We start from the raw sequence: 21,866 nt of genomic DNA, 5'->3' as shown, positions 1-21,866 counted from the left end.
GGGGGGGATATGGGGGGGATATGGGGGGGTATGGAGGGGGTATGGGGGGGTATGGGGGGGTATGGGGGGGATGTGGGGGGGTATGGGGGGGTTTGGGGGGGATATGGGGGGATATGGGGGGGTTTGGGGGGAGATGGGGGGTTATGGGGGGGATGTGGGGGGGATGTGGGGGGGATATGGGGGGGTATGGGGGGGATATGGGGGGATGTGGGGGGGATATGGGGGGGTATGGGGGGATATGGGGGGGATATGGGGGGGTTATGGGGGGGTATGGGGGATATGGGGGGAGATGGGGGGGTATGGAGGGGTATGGGGGGCATATGGGGGGAGATGGGGATGGGGGGGGATGGGGGGACACAATATGGGGGGGTATGGGGTGGGGTATGGGGGCATATGGGGGGCACAACATGGGGGGAGATGGGGGGGATATGGGGGGAGATGGGGGATGGGGGAGGGGAAAGATGGAGGGGTTTGGGGGGGTATTGGGGGGGATATGGGGGGGGTATGGGGGGGATATGGGGGGGATATGGGGGGTATGGGGGGGAGATGGGGGGGTATGGGGGGAGATGGGGGGAGATGGGGGGGTATGGGGGGGATATGGGGGGAGATGGGGGGGGTATGGGGGGGTATGGGGGGGATATGGGGGATATGGGGGGGATATGGGGGGAATATGGGGGGATATGCGGGGGTATGGGGGAGATGGGGGGGATATGGGGGGATGTGGGGGGATGTGGGGGGGATATGGGCCGATATGGGGGGGATATGGGGTGGATATGGGGCATATGGGGGGGATATGGGGGGATATGGGGGGGTAGGGGGGGTTATGGGGGGGATATGGGGGATATGGGGGGGGATGGGGGGGATATGGGGGGGTATGGGGGGAGATGGGGGGAGATGGGGGGAGATGGGGGGAGTATGGAGGGGGTATGGGGGGGAGATGGGGGGGATATGGGGGGGATATGGGGGGGTAAAGGGGAGATATGGGGAGTATAGGGGGTTATGGGGGGATATGGGGGGGTATGGGGGAGATGGGGGGGTGGGGGGGGTATAGGGGGGTATGGGGGGATGGGGGGGTTGGGGGGGTATGGGGGGATATGGGGGGGTCATGGGGGAACAACATGGGGAGAGATAGGGGGGACATAAGGAAACATTGAGTGCATATAGAGACCCATAGAGACCCATAGGGACCCATAGAGACCCATAGGGACCCCACAGAGACCCATAGAGACCCCACAGAGACCCATAGAAACCCCACAGAGACCCCATAGAAACCCCACAGAGACCCCATAGAGCCCCATAGAAACCCCACAGCGCCCCATAGAGCCCCATAGAAACCCCACAGAGCCCCATAGAAACCCCACAGCGCCCCATAGAGCCCCATAGAAACCCCATAGAGCCCCATAGAGACCCCACAGCACCCCATAGAGCCCCATAGAAACCCCACAGAGCCCCATAGAAACCCCACAGCGCCCCATAGAGCCCCATAGAAACCCCACAGCGCCCCATAGAGCCCCATAGAAACCCCATAGAGCCCCATAGAAACCCCACAGCGCCCCACAGCGCCCCATAGAAACCCCATAGAGACCCCACAGCGCCCCATAGAAACCCCATAGAGCCCCATAGAAACCCCACAGCGCCCCATAGAAACCCCATAGAGCCCCATAGAAACCCCATAGAGCCCCATAGAAACCCCACAGCGCCCCATAGAAACCCCATAGAAACCCCATAGAAACCCCACAGCGCCCCATAGCGCCCCCATCCTCACCTTGAACTTGGGCACGGGCAGGGAGAGGTCCCGGTGCTTGGCCCAGATGCGGCGGGGCCGTGGGTCCTGCACGGCGCCCGCGGGGGGGTACCCGGGGTCCTGCTTGGGGGGCAGCGCCCCACACGTTAGGGGCAGGGGGGGGCTGCCCCACACCCCCCCCCCCCACCCCCCACACACACACAAAGGGACCTGCAGGCAGCACCATGGGGGGATGAAGGGGGGCTGAGGGGCACAACACAGGGCTATGGGGCACAACACATATCTATGGGGGCACCCCACATATCTATGGGGCACAACACATGGCTATGGGGCACAACACTTGTCTATGGGGCATCACACATATCTATGGGGCACAACACAGGGCTATGGGGCACCCCACATGGCTATGGGGCACAACACATGGCTATGGGGCATCACACTTGTCTATGGGGCACAACACATGTCTATGGGGCACCCCACATATCTATGGGGCACAACACATGGCTATGGGGCATCACACTTGTCTATGGGGCACAACACTTGTCTATGGGGCACAACACATGGCTATGGGGCACCCCACATATCTATGGGGCACAAACACATGGCTATGGGGCACAACACATGGCTATGGGGCACAACACATATCTATGGGGCACAACACATGGCTATGGGGCACAACACATATCTATGGGGCACAACACATGGCTATGGGGCACAACACATATCTATGGGGCACAACACATGGCTATGGGGCACAACACATATCTATGGGGCACAACACATGGCTATGGGGCACAACACATGTCTATGGGGCACAACACATGGCTATGGGGCACAACACATATCTATGGGGCACAACACAGGTCTATGGGGCACAACACATATCTATGGGGCACAACACAGGTCTATGGGGCACAACACATATCTATGGGGCACAACACTTGTCTATGGGGCATCACACATATCTATGGGGCACAACACAGGTCTATGGGGCACCCCACATATCTATGGGGCACAACACATGGCTATGGGGCACAACACATATCTATGGGGCACAACACATATCTATGGGGCACAACACAGGTCTATGGGGCACAACACATATCTATGGGGCACAACACTTGTCTATGGGGCATCACACATATCTATGGGGCACAACACAGGTCTATGGGGCACCCCACATATCTATGGGGCACAACACATGGCTATGGGGCACCCCACATATCTATGGGGCACAACACAGGGCTATGGGGCACAACACATATCTATGGGGCACAACACATGGCTATGGGGCACCCCACATATCTATGGGGCATCACACTTGTCTATGGGGCACAACACTTGTCTATGGGGCACAACACATATCTATGGGGCACAACAAATATCTATGGGGCACAACACTTGTCTATGGGGCATCACACTTGTCTATGGGGCACAACACATGGCTATGGGGCACAACACTTGTCTATGGGGCACAACACATGGCTATGGGGCACAACACTTGTCTATGGGGCACAACACATGGCTATGGGGCACCCCACATGTCTATGGGGCACCCCACATATCTATGGGGCACAACACATATCTATGGGGCACAACACTTGTCTATGGGGCATCACACTTGTCTATGGGGCACAACACATGGCTATGGGGCATCACACATGTCTATGGGGCACAACACATGGCTATGGGGCATCACACTTGTCTATGGGGCACAACACACGGCTATGGGGCACCACACATGTCTATGGGGCACCCCACATATCTATGGGGCACAACACTTGTCTATGGGGCATCACACTTGTCTATGGGGCACAACACATGGCTATGGGGCATCACACATGTCTATGGGGCACAACACATGGCTACGGGGCATCACACTTGTCTATGGGGCACAACACATATCTATGGGGCATGCCACTTGTCTATGGGGCATCCCGCTTGCCTATGGGGCACCCCACAGCCATAGGGCACCTATAGGGCAGCTATGGGGCTGCTAAGGGGCAGCCATAGGGCAGCTATGGGGCAGCTATGGGGCAGCTATGGGGCAGCTATGGGGCAGCCATAGGGCGGCATAGGGCAACCATAGGGCAGCCATAGGGCAGCTATGGGGCTGCTAAGGGGCAGCCATAGGGCAGCTATGGGGCAGCTATAGGGCAGCTATAGGGCTCCCATAGGGAGGCATAGGGCAACCATAGGGCAGCCATAGGGCACCTATAGGGCAGCTATGGGGCTGCTAAGGGGCAGCCATAGGGCAGCTATAGGGCAGCTATAGGGCTCCCATAGGGAGGCATAGGGCAACCATAGGGCAGCCATAGGGCAGCCATAGGGCACCTATAGGGCAGCTATGGGGCTGCTAAGGGGCAGCCATAGGGCAGCTATAGGGCAGCTATAGGGCTCCCATAGGGAGGCATAGGGCAACCATAGGGCAGCCATAGGGCAGCCATAGGGCACCTATAGGGCAGCTATGGGGCTGCTAAGGGGCAGCCATAGGGCAGCTATAGGGCAGCTATAGGGCTCCCATAGGGCAGCCATAGGGAGGCATAGGGCAACCATAGGGCAACCATAGGGCAGCCATAGGGCACCTATGGGGCTGCTAAGGGGCAGCCATAGGGCAGCTATAGGGCAGCTATAGGGCTCCCATAGGGAGGCATAGGGCAACCATAGGGCAGCCATAGGGCAGCCATAGGGCACCTATAGGGCAGCTATGGGGCTGCTAAGGGGCAGCCATAGGGCAGCTATAGGGCAGCTATAGGGCTCCCATAGGGCAGCCATAGGGAGGCATAGGGCAACCATAGGGCAACCATAGGGCAGCCATAGGGCACCTATGGGGCTGCTAAGGGGCAGCCATAGGGCAGCTATAGGGCAGCCATAGGGCAGCCATAGGGCAGCTGTAGGACAGCCATGGGGCTGCTATAGTGCAGCCATAGGGCAACTATAGGGCAGCCATGGGGCCACTATGGGGCAGCCATAGGGCAGCCATGGGGCAGCTATGGGACCGCTATGGGACAGCCATGGGACCACTATGGGGCTGCTATGGGGCAGCCATGGAACCGCTATGGGGCAGCCATGGAACAGCTATGGGGCAGCCATGGAACAGCTATGGGGCAGCCGTGGGGCAGCCATGGAGCCACTATGGAGCAGTTATGGGGCAGGCGTGGGGCCGCTATGGGGCAGTTATGAAGCCACTATGGGGCATTTATTGGGCAGCCATGGAACCGCTATGGGGCAGTTCTGGGGCAGCCATGGGGCCGCTATGGAGCAGCAATGGGGCTGCTATGGAGCAGTTATGGGGCAGTTATGGGGCAGCAATGGAACTGCTATGGGGCATCTGTGGGGCTGCCATGGAACCGCTATGGGGCAGCCATAGGGCCACTATGGGGCAGCCAAGGAACCGCTATGGGGCAGCCACGGGAGCAGCTATGGAGCAGTTATGGGGCAGCCATGGGGCCGCTATGGGGCAGGTATGGAGCAGTTATGGGGCAGCAATGGAACCGCTATGGGGCCGCTATGGGGCCACCATGGGGCCGCTATGGGGCAGCAATGGAACCGCTATGGGGCAGCTGTGGGGCCGCTATGGGGCAGTTATGGAGCAGTTATGGGGCAGCCCTGGAACCGCTATGGGGCAGTTATGGGGCAGGTGTGGAACCGCTATGGGGCCGGTATGGGACAGCCATGGGACCACTATGGTGCCGCTATGGGGCAGGCATGGAACTGCTATGGGGCTGCTCTGGGGCAGCTGTGGGGCCACTATGGGGCAGGCATGGGGCTGCTATGGGGCAGTTAGGGAACTGCTATGGGGCAGCCATGGAACCGCTATGGGGCAGCTGTGGGGCTGCTATGGGGCAGCCATGGAACCGCTATGGGGCAGCCACAGAACCGCTATGGAGCGGCAACAGAGCCGCTATGGGGCAGGTGTGGGGCCGTTCTGGGGCAGCTGTGGGGCCACTCTGGGGCCGCTATGGGGCCGCTCTGGGGCAGTTATGGAGCAGTTATGGGGACAGCCATGGAACCACTATGGGGCAGCTGTGGGGCCGCTATGGGGCAGCCATGGAACCGCTATGGGGCAGCTGTGGGGCCGCTATGGGGCAGCTGTGGGGCCGCTATGGAGCAGTTATGGGGCTGGTGTGGGGCAGTTATGGAGCACTTATGAGGCAGTTATGGGGCAGGTGTGGGGCAGCTCTGGGGCAGTTATGGAGCAGTTATGGGGCAAGTATGGAACAGCTATGGGGCAGCCATGGAACTGCTACGGGGCAGGTGTGGGGCCGCTATGGGGCAGTTATGGAGCAGTTATGGGGCACCCATGGAACCGCTATGGGGCCGCTATGGGGCAGCTATGGAGCCACTATGGGGCCGCTATTGGGCACCCATGGAACTGCTATGGGGCACCCATGGAACTGCTATGGGGCAGCCGTGGAACCACTATGGGGCAGCCGTGAAACTGCTATGGGGCAGTTATGGAGCAGTTATGGGGCAGCCATGGAACTGCTATGGGGCAGTTACAGGGCCGCTATGGGGCACGTGTGGGGCAGTTATGGGGCCGCTATGGGGCAGCTGTGGAACCGCTATGGGGCTGGTGTGGGGCCACTATGGAGCAGTTATGGAGCCGCTATGGGGCATGTGTGGGGCAGTTATGGAACAGTTATGGGGCTGCTATGGGGCACGTGTGGGGCAGTTATGGAGCAGTTATGGGGCAGCTGTGGAGCGGTTATGGAGCAGTTATGGGGCCGCTATGGGGGACGTGTGGGGCCGCTATGCGGCAGCTATGGGGGCACGTATGGGGCACGTATGGGGCAGCTATGGGGCCGCTCTGGGCAGCTATGGGGCCGCTATGGGGCAGCTATGGGGCAGTTATGGGGCCGCTATGGGGCACGTGTGGGGCCGCTATGGGCCGCTATGGGGCACGTGTGGGGCCACTATGGGGCAGCTATGGGGCCGCTATGGGGCCGCTCTGGGGCAGCTATGGGGCCGCTCTGGGGCCGCTATGGGGCAGTTATGGGGCACGTGTGGGGCCGCTATGGGGCCGCTATGGGGCAGCTATGGGGCCGCTCTGGGGCAGCTATGGGGCAGCTATGGGGCAGTTATGGGGCCGCTATGGGGCCGCTATGGGGCAGTTATGGGGCAGCTATGGGGGCAGCTATGGGGCCGCTATGGGGCAGCTATGGGGCACGTGTGGGGCCGCTATGGGGCACGTGTGGGGCCGCTATGGGGCAGCTATGGGGCACGTGTGGGGCAGTTATGGGGCTGCTATGGGGCCGCTATGGGGCACGTGTGGGGCCGCTATGGGGCACGTGTGGGGCTGCTATGGGGCAGCTATGGGGCCGCTATGGGGCACGTGTGGGGCCGCTATGGGGCACGTGTGGGGCACGTATGGGGCCGCTATGGGGCCGCTATGGGGCAGCTATGGGGCCGCTATGGGGCAGCTATGGGGCACGTGTGGGGCAGCTATGGGCCGCTATGGGGCACGTGTGGGGCCGCTATGGGGCAGTTATGGGGCCGCTATGGGGCACGTGTGGGGCAGCTATGGGGCACGTGTGGGGCAGCTATGGGGCCGCTATGGGGCAGCTATGGGGCCGCTATGGGGCAGCTATGGGGCAGCTATGGGGCAGCTATGGGGCCGCTCTGGGGCAGCTACGGGGCACGTGTGGGGCCGCTATGGGGCACGTGTGGGGCCGCTATGGGGCAGCTATGGGGCCGCTATGGGGCACATGTGGGGCCGCTATGGGGCCGCTTTGGGGTAGTTATGGGGCCGCTATGGGGCAGCTATGGGGCAGCTATGGGGCAGGTGTGGGGCAGGTGTGGGCAGGTGTGGGGCAGGTGTGGGGCAGCCGTGGGGCAGCTATGGGGCAGCTATGGGGCTGCTATGGGGCCGCTATGGGGCAGCTATGGGGCAGCTATGGGGCAGCTATGGGGCCGTTATGGGGCCGCTATGGGGCAGCTATGGGGCAGTTATGGGGCAGCTATGGGGCACATGTGGGGCCGCTATGGGGCCGCTATGGGGCAGCTATGGGGCCGCTATGGGCACGTGTGGGGCTGCTATGGGGCCGCTCTGGGGCTGCTATGGGGCAGTTATGGAGCAGTTATGGGCCGCTATGGGGCTGCTATGGGGCAGCTATGGGGCCGCTATGGGGCAGCTATGGGGCCGCTATGGGGCCGCTATGGGCCGCTATGGGGCAGCTCTGGGGCAGGTGTGGGTCACTCACGGGCACGCTGAAGTGGACGCCATCGTAGCGATAAACCTTGTGTGGGGCGCGGCGCAGGGCCGGGTCCACCAGGAGCTTGTAACTGCGCCAGGGGGGGCCCTGCCCCCGAGGCTCAGCCCCGCCTCCGCATCCATCCTCGGGCATCGGCGCTGCGGGGGGCGGAGCATCAGGAACAGACCCATAGGGAACCATGGGGACACATAGGGACCCCATAGAGACACATAGAGACCCATAGAGACCCATAGAGAGACCATAGGGACCCATAGAGAGACCATAGGGACCCATAGAGACCCATAGAGACCCATAGAAGAGACCATAGAGACCATAGAGACCCATAGAGACCCATAGAGAGACCATAGGGACCCATAGAGAGACCATAGGGACCCATAGAGACCCATAGAGACCCATAGAGAGACCATAGAGACCCATAGAGACCCATAGAGACCCATAGAGAGACCATAGGGACCCATAGAGACCCATAGAGACCCATAGAGAGACCATAGAGACCCATAGAGACCCATAGAGACCCATAGAGAGACCATAGAGACCCATAGAGACCCATAGGGAACCATAGTGACCCATAGAGACCCATAGGGAACCATAGAGACACATTGGGACACATAGAGACACATAGAGACACATAGAGACCCATAGAGAGACCATAGGGACACATAGAGACCCATACAGACCCATAGGGAGACCATAGAGAACCATGGGGACCCATAGGGACCCATAGAGAAACATAGGGAACCATAGAGACCCATAGGGAACCATGGGGACCCATAGAGACCCCTAAGGACCCATAGAGACACATAGGGACCCATAGAGACCCATAGAGACCCCATAGGGACCCAAAGAGACCCATAGGGATACATAGGGACCCATAGGGACCCATAGAGAGACATAGAGACACATAGAGACCCACAGAGACCCATAAAGACCCAAGGAGACCCCACAGAAACCCCATAGAGACCCATAGAGATCTATAGCGACCCTATAGAGACCCACAAAGACCCCATAGAGAACTTAAAACCCCATAGAGACCCATAGAGACCCCACAGAGACCCCCATAGAGACCCATAGAGACCCATAGAGACCCATAGAGACCCACAGTTACTCCCTCACCTCCACAATCACCCCATAGCCCCCCCCCCATAGGCCCACACATCCCCCTCAGCCCCACAGGCACCCCATAGCCCCCCTACAAACCCCTATAGACACCCCATAGAGCCCCACAGATCCCTATAGAGCCCCATAAGCCCCCATAGACACCCCATAGATCCCTATAGAGCCCCATAGGCCCCCTAGAGCCCCATAGACTCCCACAGACCCCCATAGAGCCCCATAGACCAACACAGACATCCCATAGGCCCCATAGAGCCCCATGGAACCCTATAGCTCCCCATAGACACCCCATAGCCCCCCACAGAGCCCCAAAGACCCCCATAGACCCACAGACACCCCATAGATCCCCACAGGCCCCCATAGAGCACCACAGACCAACACAGACAGCCCATAGGCCCCATAGAGCCCTATAGAACCCCATAGACACCCCACAGAACCCCACAGGCACCCAACAGAGCCCACAGATCCCCATAGAGCCCTACAGGCACCCCATAGACCCCATAGACACCCCATAGAGCCCCATAGAGCTCCAGAGGCCCTCATAGAGCCCCATTGACCCCATAGCTCCCCATAGACACCCCACAGACCCCCCATAGAGCCCCACAGGCCCCATAGACACCCCACACAGCCCCATAGAGCCCCATAGATCTCCACAGACACCCCATAGACACCCATAGAGCACCACAGGCCCCATAGAGCCCCACAGACCCCACAGATGCCCCATAGCCCCCCACAGACCCCTAAAGGCCCCCATGGCTCCCCATAGAGCCCCATAGAACCCCACAGACCCCCATAGAACCCATAGCTCCCCACAGACACCCCACAGATCCCCATAGAGCTCTATAGAGTATCACAGACACCCATAGACACCCCACAGACCCCCATAGAGCCCCATAGGCCCCATAGTTCCCCATAGACACCCCATAGGCCCCATAGAGCCCCATAGACACCCACAGAGCACCACAGGCCCCATAGATGCTCCATAGCCCCCCACAGACCCCTAAAGGCCCCCACAGACACCCCATAGATTCCCATAGAGCCCCACAGGCCCCACAGAGCCCCATAGACACCCCATAGATCCCCATAGGCCTCCATAGAGCCCCATTGACCCCAGAGCTCCCCATAGACACCCATAGAGCCCCACAGACCCCACAGAGCCCCACAGATCCCTATAGAGCCCCACAGGCCCCCATAGACACCCCATAGAGCCCCATAGACACCCCATAGAGCCCATAGGCCCCCACAGAGCCCATAGACCCCATAGCTCCCCATAGACCCCACAGAGCCCCATAGACACCCCATAGAGCCCACAGACCCCCATAGACACCCATAGAGCCCCACAGACCCCTATAGGCCCCCATAGGACCCATAGAGCCCCAGAGACACCCCATAGAGCCCCACAGAACCCCACAGACACCCATAGAGCCCCATAGAGCCCCACAGACACCCATAGACACCCATAGGCACCATAGAGCCCCATAGCTCCCCACAGCTCACCACAGAGCCCCATAGACACCCCACAGACACCCACAGACACCCATAGACACCCCATAGCTCCCCATAGAGCCCCACAGGCCCCCACAGAGCCCCATAGATCCCCACAGACCACCATAGACCAACACAGACACCCCATAGCTCCCCGCAGAGCCCCACAGACACCCCACAGACCCCATAGCTCCCCATAGCACCCCATAGACACCCCATAGAGCCCCACAGGCCCCATAGAGCCCCATAGACCCCATAGAGCACCACAGACCAACACAGACACCCCATAGCTCCCCGCAGAGCCCACAGACACCCCACAGACCCCATAGCTCCCCATAGCACCCCATAGACACCCCATAGAGCCCCACAGGCCCCACAGAGCCCCATAGACCCCATAGAGCACCATAGACCAACACAGACACCCCATAGCTCCCCACAGAGCCCCACAGACACCCCACAGACCCCATAGCTCCCCATAGCACCCCATAGACACCCCATAGAGCCCCACAGGCCCCACAGAGCCCCATAGACCCCATAGAGCACCATAGACCAACACAGACACCCCATAGCTCCCCCACAGAGCCCCACAGACACCCCACAGACCCCATAGCTCCCCATAGCACCCCATAGACACCCCATAGAGCCCCACAGGCCCCACAGAGCCCCATAGACCCCACACAGCACCATAGACCAACATAGACACCCCATAGCTCCCCACAGAGCCCCACAGACACCCCACAGACCCCATAGCTCCCCATAGACACCCCATAGAGCCCCACAGGCCCCATAAACCCCATAGCTCCCCATAGGCCCCACACCCCCCCCCCCTCCTCACCGGCCGCTCTCGCCGCCGCCGCCCCCTCTCTCCGGTTCCGGTTCCGGTTCCGGTCTCGCTTCCGGTTCCGGTTGTTCCGGTTCCGGTCAGGCCAAGCCCGAGTGTCCGGTACCGGCGGCGCCAGCGGGAGACTGAGGGGGGGAAAGGAGGCGGAGCCAGCTGCGCAATGCGCGGGCCCGCGCCGCACTTTCCATCCTTTTCTTTCACCCCCCCCCCAAAAAAAAAAAAACCAAAAAAAAAAAACACCAAAAAAAAAAAAAAGCTCAAAGTGGACGTTTTCCACCCCCCTCCCCACCGAATTAATTAATTAATTTATTAATTAATTCACCCGCCATCCGCCAACCGTGGCGAATCTGCCGAGCGCTAAGCGGAGGCGCTCCGCGCATGCGCGACAGGCTCCGCTGCGCTGGGTCCTAGCGCTCGACCCTCCCCCCCCCAACTTTAACCATGGCGCTAAAAAGGGGGGGCTCATTAGCATGTATTTGCATATGGCGGGAAAAGGCAGAGCCAGCACCACACCCCGAAACCCCTCCCCGTTTTATTTTAACCGAATCCCCCCAAAAAAACACCCAAAAAGAGGAAATTTAGCGGCGGAACCGCCCCTCCCCCACCCCCAAAAGCGCCTTTCCGGGGGGGGGGGAGGGGGGGAGGGGGCGGGGCTTGCTCTGGCCCCGCCCCCCCGTATCAACTAAAAAGAACCCCCTTGGCCCCGCCCCCTTTTCCACCCTCGGGGGTGGGGGGGGGTGGCTTGGATTGGCCCCGCCCACATCGGCATGGCGGCCAATGGGGAGTCGCGACGGCGAGGCCACGCCCCCATAGGGGAAGGGGAGGGGCTATGTTTCGAAGGGGGCGTGGTCATGTTGCAGAGGGGGGCGTGACCGTGGGGCAAAGGGGGAGGGGCCATGGGGCGAAGAGGGCGTGGCCATGGGGCGGGGGGGGTGGCCACGGGCAAAAGGGGGCGTGGTCATGGGGAAGGGGGCGTGGCCATATGGGGAAAGGGGATGTGGTCATAGGACAAAGGGGCGTGGCCACGAGTAAAAGGGCGTGGTCATGGGGCAAGGGGGCGTGGACATGGGCAAAGGGGGCGTGACCATAGAAGAAAGGGGCGTGGTCATGGGACAGGAGGGGGCGTGGCCATTGGGTAAAGGGGCGTGGCCACGGGGTAAGGAGGCGTGGCCATGGGGCAAAGGGGGCGTGGCCGAGGGTCAAAGGGGCGTGACCACAGGGCAAATGAGGCGTGGTCATGGGCAAGGGGGGCGTGGTCACGGGGTAAAGGGGCGTGGCCATAGGGCAAAGGGGTGTGGCCATAGGGGGGAAGGGGGCGCGGCCATGGGGGGGTGGTCATGGGGCAAAGGGGGCGTGGTCATTGGGCGAAGGGGGCGTGGCCGTGCGGCGAAGGGGCGTGGCCGCGGCTAAAAGGGGGCGTGGCCATGAAGCGAAGGGGGCGTGGCCATTGGGCAAAGGAGGCGTGTTCATGGGGCAAGGGGGCGTGGTCACGGGGCAAAGGAGACGTGGCCTTGGGGGAATGGGAAAAGGGGGCGTGGCCCCCTATTACCCCATAGCCCCCATTGCCCCCATAGCCCTCTATTGCCCCCATAGCCCCCTATTGCCCCATAGCCCCATAGTGCACCCATAGCCCCCCATAGTGCACCCATAGCCCCCCATAGTGCACCCATAGCCCCCTATAGTGCACCCATAGCCCCCCATAGTGCACCCATAGCCCCCTATAGTGCACCCATAGCCCTCCATTGCCCCCATAGCCCCCTATAGTGCACCCATAGCCCCCTATAGTCACCCATAGCCCCCTATTGCCCCATAGACCCATAGTGCACCCATAGCCCCCTATAGTGCACCCATAGCCCCCTATTGCACCCATAGCCCTCTATTGCCCCATAGCCCTCTATTGCCCCCATAGCCCTCTATTGCCCCATAGCCCCATAGTGCATCCATAGCTGCCTATAGTGCACCCATAACCCCATAGTGCACCCATAGCCCCCTACATTGCACCCATAGCCCTCTATTGCTCCATCGCCCCCATTGCCCCCATAGACTCCATTGCCCCCATAGCCCCCTATTGCACCCATAGCCCCCTATTGCCCCATAGCCCCCTATTGCCCCATAGCCCCCTATAGCACCCATAGCCCCCTACTGCCCCATAGCCCCCATTTCCCCCTTAGCCCCCTATTGCACCCATAGCCACCTATTGCACCCATAGCCCTCTATCGTCCCATAGCTCCCACTGCCCCCATAGCCTCCTATTGCCCCATAGCCCCCTATTGCCACATAGCCCCCTATTGCCCCCATAGCCCTCTATTGCCCCATAGCCCCCTATTACCCCATACCCCCCTATTGCCCCATAGCTCCCTATTTCCCCCATAGCTCTCTATTGCCCCAAAGCTCCCTATTGCCCCATAGCCCCCTATTGCACCCATAGCCCTCTATTGCCCCATAGCCCTCTATTGCACCCATAGCCCTCTATTGCCCCATAGCCCTCTATTGCCCCCATAGCCCTCTATTGCCCCATAGCCCCATAGTGCATCCATAGCTGCCTATAGTGCACCCATAACCCCATAGTGCACCCATAGCCCCCTACAATGCACCCATAGCCCCCTACAATGCACCCATAGCCCTCTATTGCTCCATCGCCCCCATTGCCCCCATAGACTCCATTGCCCCCATAGCCCGCTATTGCACCCATAGCCCTCTATTGCACCCATAGCCCCTATTGCCCCATAGTGCACCCATAGCCCCCCCATAGTGCACCCATAGCCCCCTATAGTGCACCCATAGCCCCATAGTGCACTCATAGCCCCCTATTGCCCCCATAGCCATCTATTGCCCCATAGCCCCCTATTGCACCCATAGCCCTCTATTGCCCCATAGCCCCCATTGCCCCCATAGACTCCATTGCCCCCATAGCCCCCTATTTCACCCATAGCCCCCTATTGCCCCATAGCCCCTATTGCCCCATAGCCCCTATTGCCCCATAGCCCTCTAACTGGCAGAAAACTGCCCCAAACCAGCCCAAATGGGCAGAAATGGCCAAAACCGGCCCCAAAACACCTCAAAACGGCCCAAAAGGGCTCCAAAAATGGCCCCAAACTCCCCAAAATGGGCTGAAACGACCCCAAAACGGCCAAAAATGGTCCAAACCGGCCAAAAATTGTCAAAAACGGCCCAAAACCAACCCCAAACCGGCCCGAAACCACCCAAAACGGTCCCAGATGGGTAGAAAATGCCCAAAGCTGCCCAAAACCGGCCCAAACCAGCCCAAACCAGCCCCCAAAGGGCCAAAAATGGCCCCAAACCACTCGAAAACGGCCCCAAAATGGCCCAAAACCACCCCAAAACCGTCCCAAAGCAGCCCAAAACGGCCCCAGATGTTTGGAAACAGGTAGAAACAGGCAGAAACGGTCTGAAAACACCCAAAAACGGGCAAAAAGGGCAAAGAAACGCACAAAAAAAAGGGAAGAAATGGCAAAAAAACACCCGAAACCAGGTAGAAACGGACCCGAACCTCCCAAAATCGGGCAGAAACGGCCCAAAAATGGGCAGAAACGGCAAAAAATCCCCCAAAACAGGCTGAAACAGCAAAAAAAAACCCCTTAAAACTTGCAAAAATGGGCAAAAAACACCCGAAAATGGACCGAAATGGCCAAAAACCACCCCAAAACGGGCAGAAACGGCCCAAAAATGGGCAGAAACGGCAAAAAATCCCCCAAAACAGGCTGAAACAGCAAAAAAAAACCCTTAAAACTTGCAAAAATGGGCAAAAAACACCCGAAAATGGACCGAAATGGCCAAAAACCACCCCAAAACGGGCAGAAACGGCCCAAAAATGGGCAGAAACGGCAAAAAAAAAACCAAAACAGGGCTGAAACAGCAAAAAAAAACCCTTAAAACTTGCAAAAATGGGCAAAAAACACCCGAAAATGGACCGAAATGGCCAAAAACCACCCCAAAACGGGCAGAAACGGCCCAAAAATGGGCAGAAACGGCAAAAAATCCCCCAAAACAGGGCTGAAACAGCAAAAAAAAACCTTAAAACTTGCAAAAATGGCCAAAAAACACCCGAAAATGGACCGAAATGGCCAAAAACCACCCCAAAACGGGCAGAAACGGCCCCAAAATGGGCAGAAACGGCAAAAAATCCCCCAAAACAGGCTGAAACAGCAAAAAAAACCCTTAAAACTTGCAAAAATGGCCAAAAAACACCCGAAAATGGACCGAAATGGCCAAAAACCACCCCAAAACGGGCAGAAACGGCCCAAAAATGGGCAGAAACGGCAAAAAATCCCCCAAAACGGGCTGAAACAGCAAAAAAACCCCTTAAAACTTGCAAAAATGGGCAAAAAACACCCGAAAATGGACCGAAATGGCCAAAAACCACCCCAAAACGGGCAGAAACGGGCAAGAAACACCCAAAAATACGCAGAAACGGCAAAAAAACCCACCCAAAACCGGGTAGAAACTGCCCCAAAATGGGCAGAAATAGCCCAAAACCACCCAAAATTGGGAAGAAATGGGAAAAAACCACTAAAAAACACCCCAAAATGGGCAAAAACGGAAACAATCGCCCCAAAACAGGCGAAAAAGGCCCAAAACCACCCCAAAAAGGGCTGAAATGACCCCAAACCCCCCCCCCAAACCGGTCAGAAACCACCCGAAATCACCCCAAAATATAGGGGTCTATGGGGCTATAGGGGTCTATGGGGCTATTGGAGTCTATGGGGCTCTAGGGGGTCTATGGGGCTATAGGGGTCTATGGGGCTATTGGAGTCTATAGGGCTATAGGGGTCTATGGGGCTATTGGAGTCTATAGGCCTATAGGGGTCTATGGGGCTATAGGGTCTATGGGGCTATTGGAGTCTATGGGGCTCTAGGGGGTCTATGGGGCTATAGGGGTCTATGGGGCTATAGTGGTCTATGGGGCTACTAGGGGCTATGTGGCTATAGGGGGGCTATGGGGCTATAGTGGTCTATGGGGCTATAGGGGTCTATGGGCCTATTGGGGTCTATGGGGCTATAGTGTTCTATGGGGCTATTGGAGTCTATAGGGCTACAGGGGGGCTATGGGGCTATAGTGGTCTATGGGGCTATAGTGGTCTATGGGGCTACTAGGGGCTATGTGGCTATAGGGGGGCTATGGGGCTATAGGTGTCTATAGGGCTATAGGGGTCTATGGGCCTATTGGGGTCTATGGGGCTATTGGGGTCTATGGGGCTATAGGGTCTATGGGGCTATTGGAGTCTATAGGGCTATAGGGGGGCTATGGGGCTATAGTGGTCTATGGGGCTACTAGGGGCTATGTGGCTATAGGGGGGCTATGGGGCTATAGGTGTCTATAGGGCTATAGGGGTCTATGGGCCTATTGGGGTCTATGGGGCTATTGGGGGTCTATGGGGCTATTGGATTCTATAGGGCTATAGGGGGGCTATGGGGCTATAGTGGTCTATGGGGCTATAGTGGTCTATGAGGCTACTAGGGGCTATGTGGCTATAGGGGGGCTATGGGGCTATAGGTGTCTATAGGGCTATAGGGGTCTATGGGCCCTATTGGGGTCTATGGGGGCTATAAGAGTCTATAGGGCTATAAGGGGTCTATGGGGCTATAGGGGGGCTATGGGGCTATAGGGTCTATGGTGCTATAGGGGGGCTATGGGGCTATAAAGGTTTATGGGGCTATTTGGGGGCTATGGGGCTATAGGGGTCTATAGGGCTATAGGGGGCTATGGGGCTATAGGGGGCTATGGGGCTATAGGGTTAATGGGGCTATAGGGGGCTATGGGGCTATAGGGTTAATGGGGCTATAGGGGGGCTATGGGGCTATAGGAGTCTATGGGGCTATAAAGGTTTATGGGGCTATTTGGGGGCTATGGGGCTCTAGGGGGTCTATAGGGCTCTAGGGTCTATGGGGCTATAGGGGGGCTATGGGGCTATAGGGTTAATGGGGCTATAGGGGGGCTATGGGGCTCTAGGGGGTCTATAGGGCTCTAGGGGTCTATGTGGCTATAGGGGGCTATGGGGCTATAGGTGTCTATATGGCTATAGGGGTCTATGGGCCTATTGGGGTCTATGGGGCTATTGGGGGGCTATGGGTCTATAGGGGGGCTATGGGTCTATAGGCGTCATGTGGCTGTAGGGCTATAGGGGGGCTATGGGCTATAGGGGTCTATGGGGCTATAAAGGTTTATGGGGCTATTTGGGGGCTATGGGGCTATAGGGGGTCTATAGGGCTATAGGGGGGCTATGGGGTATAGGGGGCTATGGGGCTATAGGAAGGCTATGGGGCTATTGGTGGTCTATGGGGCTATAGAGGGTCTATGGGGGCTATAGGGGGGCTATGGGGCTATAGGGTTAATGGGGCTACAGGGGGGCTATGGGGCTCTAGGGGTCTATGTGGCTCTAGGGTGCTACGGGGCTATAGCGCAGCTATGGGGCTACAGGGTGCTATGGGACTCTAGGGGTCTATGGGGCTATAGGGGGGCTACGGGGCTATAGCACGGCTATGGGGCTATAGGGGGGCTACGGGGCTATAGGGGTCTATGGGGCTTTAGGGGGCTATGTGGCTATAGAGGGGCTATGGGGCTACTGTGGGGTATATGGGGTGGATATGGGGCTATGGGGGGCAGATATGGGTCTATGGGGGGTGGTTATGGGCTATGGGGTGGGCTATAGGGCTATGGGGGGCAGATATGGGGCTATAGGGGGGTGGTTATGGGGCTATGGGGGGTGGATATGGGGCTATGGGGGGTGGATATGGGGCTATGGGGCGGGCTATAGGGCTATGTGGGGCAGATATGGGGCTATAGTGGTGGATATGGGGCTATGGGGGGCAGATATGGGGCTATATGGGGCGGATATGGGGCTATGGGGCGGGCTATAGGGCTATGGGGGGCAGATATGGGGCTATATGTGTGGATATGGGGCTATGGGGGGGCAGATATGGGGCTATAGTGGTGGATATGGGGCTATACGGGGTGGATATGGGGCTATGGGGCGGGCTATAGGGCTAATGGGGGGCGGATATGGGGCTATGGGGGTGGTTATGGGCTATGGGGGGTGGATATGGGGCTATAGGGGTAGATATGGGGCTATGGGGGGCAGATATGGCGCTATAGGGGGTGGATATGGGGCTATGGGGCGGGCTATAGGGCTATGGGCCAGGCTATAGGGCTATGGGGGGCAGATATGGGGCTATGGGGGTGGATATGGGGGGTGGTTATGGGGCTATGGGGGGGCTATAGGGCTATGGGGGCAGATATGGGGCTATAGGGGGTGGTTATGGGGCTATGGGGGGTGGATATGAGGCTATGGGGGGTGGTTATGGGGCTATGGGGGGGGCTATAGGGCTATGGGGGGTGGATATGGGGCTATGGGGCTGACTATAGGGCTATGTGGGGCGGATATGGGGCGTGGATATTGGGGCTATGGGGGCAGATAAGGGGCCATGGGGGTGGGCTATAGGGCTATGGGGCAGGCTATAGGGCTATGGGGGGTGGATATGGGGCGTGGATATGGGGCTATGGGGGGCAGATATGGGGCCATGGGGTGGGCTATAGGGCTATGGGGCAGGCTATAGGCTATGGGGGTGGATATGGGGCTATATGGGGTGGATATGGGGCTATGGGGGGCAGATATGGGTCTATGGGGGGGTGTTTATGCGGCTATGGGGGGGCTATAGGGCTATGGGGGGCAGATATGGGGCTATAGTGGTGGATATGGGGCTATGGGGGGCAGATATGGGGCTATATGGGGCGGATATGGGGCTATGGGGCGGGCTCTAGGGCTATGTGGGGCGGATATGGGGCTATCGTGGGGGGTGCAATAACACCCTCCTATTGCCCCGCTCTGATTGGCTGCCCGTCACATCCCAGCGCTCCCATTGGACAGAAGGGCTTTTGATTGGCTGCTTCCCCCCCCCCCCCCCCCCATTGGCCGCTGTGATTGGCTGACATCCCTTCCAGCCTCCTCATTGGCTGCCTGCTGCCTGCTGCCGCAGCCAATCAGAACGTGGGTCGCCCCGCGGCTCGGCCAATGGGGAGGCTGCAAAGCCCCGGGTGACCCCGGGACTGACCAATGAGGAGAGGGGGAGGGAGGCGGCCAATGAGGAGCCAGGAGCGCAAAGGGGGGTATTGGGGACAGCCAATGAGGAGCCAGCGGCGGCCAATGGGGGGTCAGCAGCAGCCAATGAGGAGCCGGGGAGCACAAAGGGGGGCTGTGGGGACAGCCAATGAGGAGCCAGTGGTGGCCAATGGGGGGTCAGCAGTGGCCAATGAGGAGCCAGGAGCACGCAGCAGGGCAGCCAATGAGGAGCCAGGAGCGCAAAGGGGGGGTCAACAGCAGCCAATGAGGAGCCAGTGGTGGCCAATGGGTGGTCAGCAGTGGCCAATGAGGAGCCAGGAGCACAAAGAGGGGCAGTGGGGACAGCCAATGAGAAGCCAGTAGCGGCCAATGGGGGGTCAGCAGCAGCCAATGAGGGAGCCGGGAGCACAAAGGGGGGTATTGGGGACAACCAATGAGGAGCCAGGAGAGCAAAGGGGGGGTCAACAGCAGCCAATGAGGAGCCAGGAGCACAAAGGGGGGCAGTGGGGACAGCCAATGAGGAGCCAGGAGCGGCCAATGGGGGGTCAGCAGCAGCCAATGAGGAGCTGGGAGCACAAAGGGGGGCTGTGGGGACAGCCAATGAGGAGCCAGTGGTGGCCAATGGGGGTCAGCAGTGGCCAATGAGGAGCCGGGAGCGCAAAGGGGGGTATTGGGGACAACCAATGAGGAGCCAGGAGAGCAAAGGCGGGGTCAACAGCAGCCAATGAGGAGCCAGGAGCACAAAGGGGGCAGTGGGGACAGCCAATGAGGAGCCAGTGGTGGCCAATGGGGGGTCAGCAGTGACCAATGAGGAGCCAGGAAGCCACAGGAGGTCAATAGCGGCCATGTTGGGGTCAAGGGTGGCAGCCAATGAGGAGCCAGCAGCAGGCAGGGGGCGGGCGGCAGCCAATGGGGGGTCAGCTGTGACCAATGAGCAAGCGGCGGCGGCCATCTTGGATTCGGTCAGCCAATGAGGAGCCAGGAGGAGGCCACGGGGGGGAGGGGGGGGGGCAACGGTGGCCATCTTGGATTCCACATCAGCAATGAGAACTCACCGGCGGCCATATGGGATTCCACATCAGCCAATGAGAGCTCACCGGCGGCCATATTTGGATTCCACATCAGCCAATGAGAACTCGCCGGCGGCCATCTTGGATTCATCGTCAGCCAATGAGAGCTCACCGGCGGCCATCTTTTTGACCCAAAATCGCCTCTTTTTGACCCAAAATCGCCTCTTTTTGACCCAAAATCGCCTCTTTTTGACCCAAAATTTCCTCTTTTTACCCCAAAATCGCCTCTTTTTGACTCAAAATGAGCCCCCCTCCCCCCCATAACAGAACCAATGAGGAATGACCCAAAATCGCCTCTTTTTGACCCAAATTTCCTCTTTTTGACCCAAAATCGCCTCTTTATTTTTAACCCAAAATTTCCTCTTTTTAACCCAAAATCGCCTCTTTTTACCCCAAAATCGCCTCTTTTTGACCCAAAATCGCCTCTTTTTGACCCAAAATCACCTCTTTTTGACCCGAAATTTCCTCTTTTTACCCCAAAATCGCCTCTTTTTGACCCAAAATCGCCTCTTTTTGACCCGAAATTTCCTCTTTTTACCCCAAAATCGCCTCTTTTTGACCCAAAATGAGCCCCCTCCCCCCCATAACAGAACCAATGAGGAATGACCCAAAATCGCCTCTTTTTAACCCAAAATCGCCTCTTTTTGAATCGCCTCTTTTTAACCCAAAATTTCCTCTTTTTAACCCAAAATCGCCTCTTTTTACCCCAAAATCGCCTCTTTTTGACCCAAAATGAGCCCCCTCCCCCCCATAACAGAACCAATGAGGAATGACCCAAAATCGCCTCTTTTTGACCCAAAATTTCCTCTTTTTGACCCAAAATCGCCTCTTTTTAACCCAAAATCGCCTCTTTTTGACCCAAAATTGCCTCTTTTTAACCCAAAATTTCCTCTTTTTGACCCAAAATCGCCTCTTTTTAACCCAAAATTTCCTCTTTTTACCCCAAAATCGCCTCTTTTTGACCCAAAATGAGCCCCCTCCCCCCCATAACAGAACCAATGAGGAATGACCCAAAATCGCCTCTTTTTAACCCAAAATTTCTCTTTTTGACCCAAAATCACCTCTTTTTGGCCCAAAATCCCCTCTCTTTAACCCCAAATTGCCTCTTTTTAACCCAAAATCGCCTCTTTTTGGCCCAAAATCGCCTCTTTTTGACCCAAAATGAGCCCCCTCCCACCTCCATAACAGAACCAATGAGGAATGACCCAAAATCGCCTCTTTTTAACCCAAAATTGCCTCTTTTTGACCCCAAATCGCCTCTTTTTAACCCAAAATTTCCTCTTTTTAACCCAAAATCGCCTCTTTTTACCCCAAAATTGC

General features: G+C 58.2%; 1 pseudogene; it reads right to left on the bottom strand.

Moving 5' to 3' along the window:
• Positions 1-1,380: 1,380 nt before the first annotated feature.
• LOC133263658 (uncharacterized PE-PGRS family protein PE_PGRS10-like) lies at positions 1,381-20,668 on the bottom strand (annotated as a pseudogene).
• Between the last annotated feature and the right edge of the window lie 1,198 nt (positions 20,669-21,866).

This window comes from Pezoporus flaviventris, unplaced genomic scaffold, assembly GCF_033815535.1.
Source record: "Pezoporus flaviventris isolate CSIRO_AGI_PZ_B2104156 unplaced genomic scaffold, CSIRO_AGI_Pfla_v1 ptg000399l, whole genome shotgun sequence".
Classification (NCBI taxonomy): Eukaryota; Metazoa; Chordata; class Aves; order Psittaciformes; family Psittacidae; genus Pezoporus; species Pezoporus flaviventris.
This window is presented reverse-complemented; position numbering and strand designations above follow the sequence as displayed.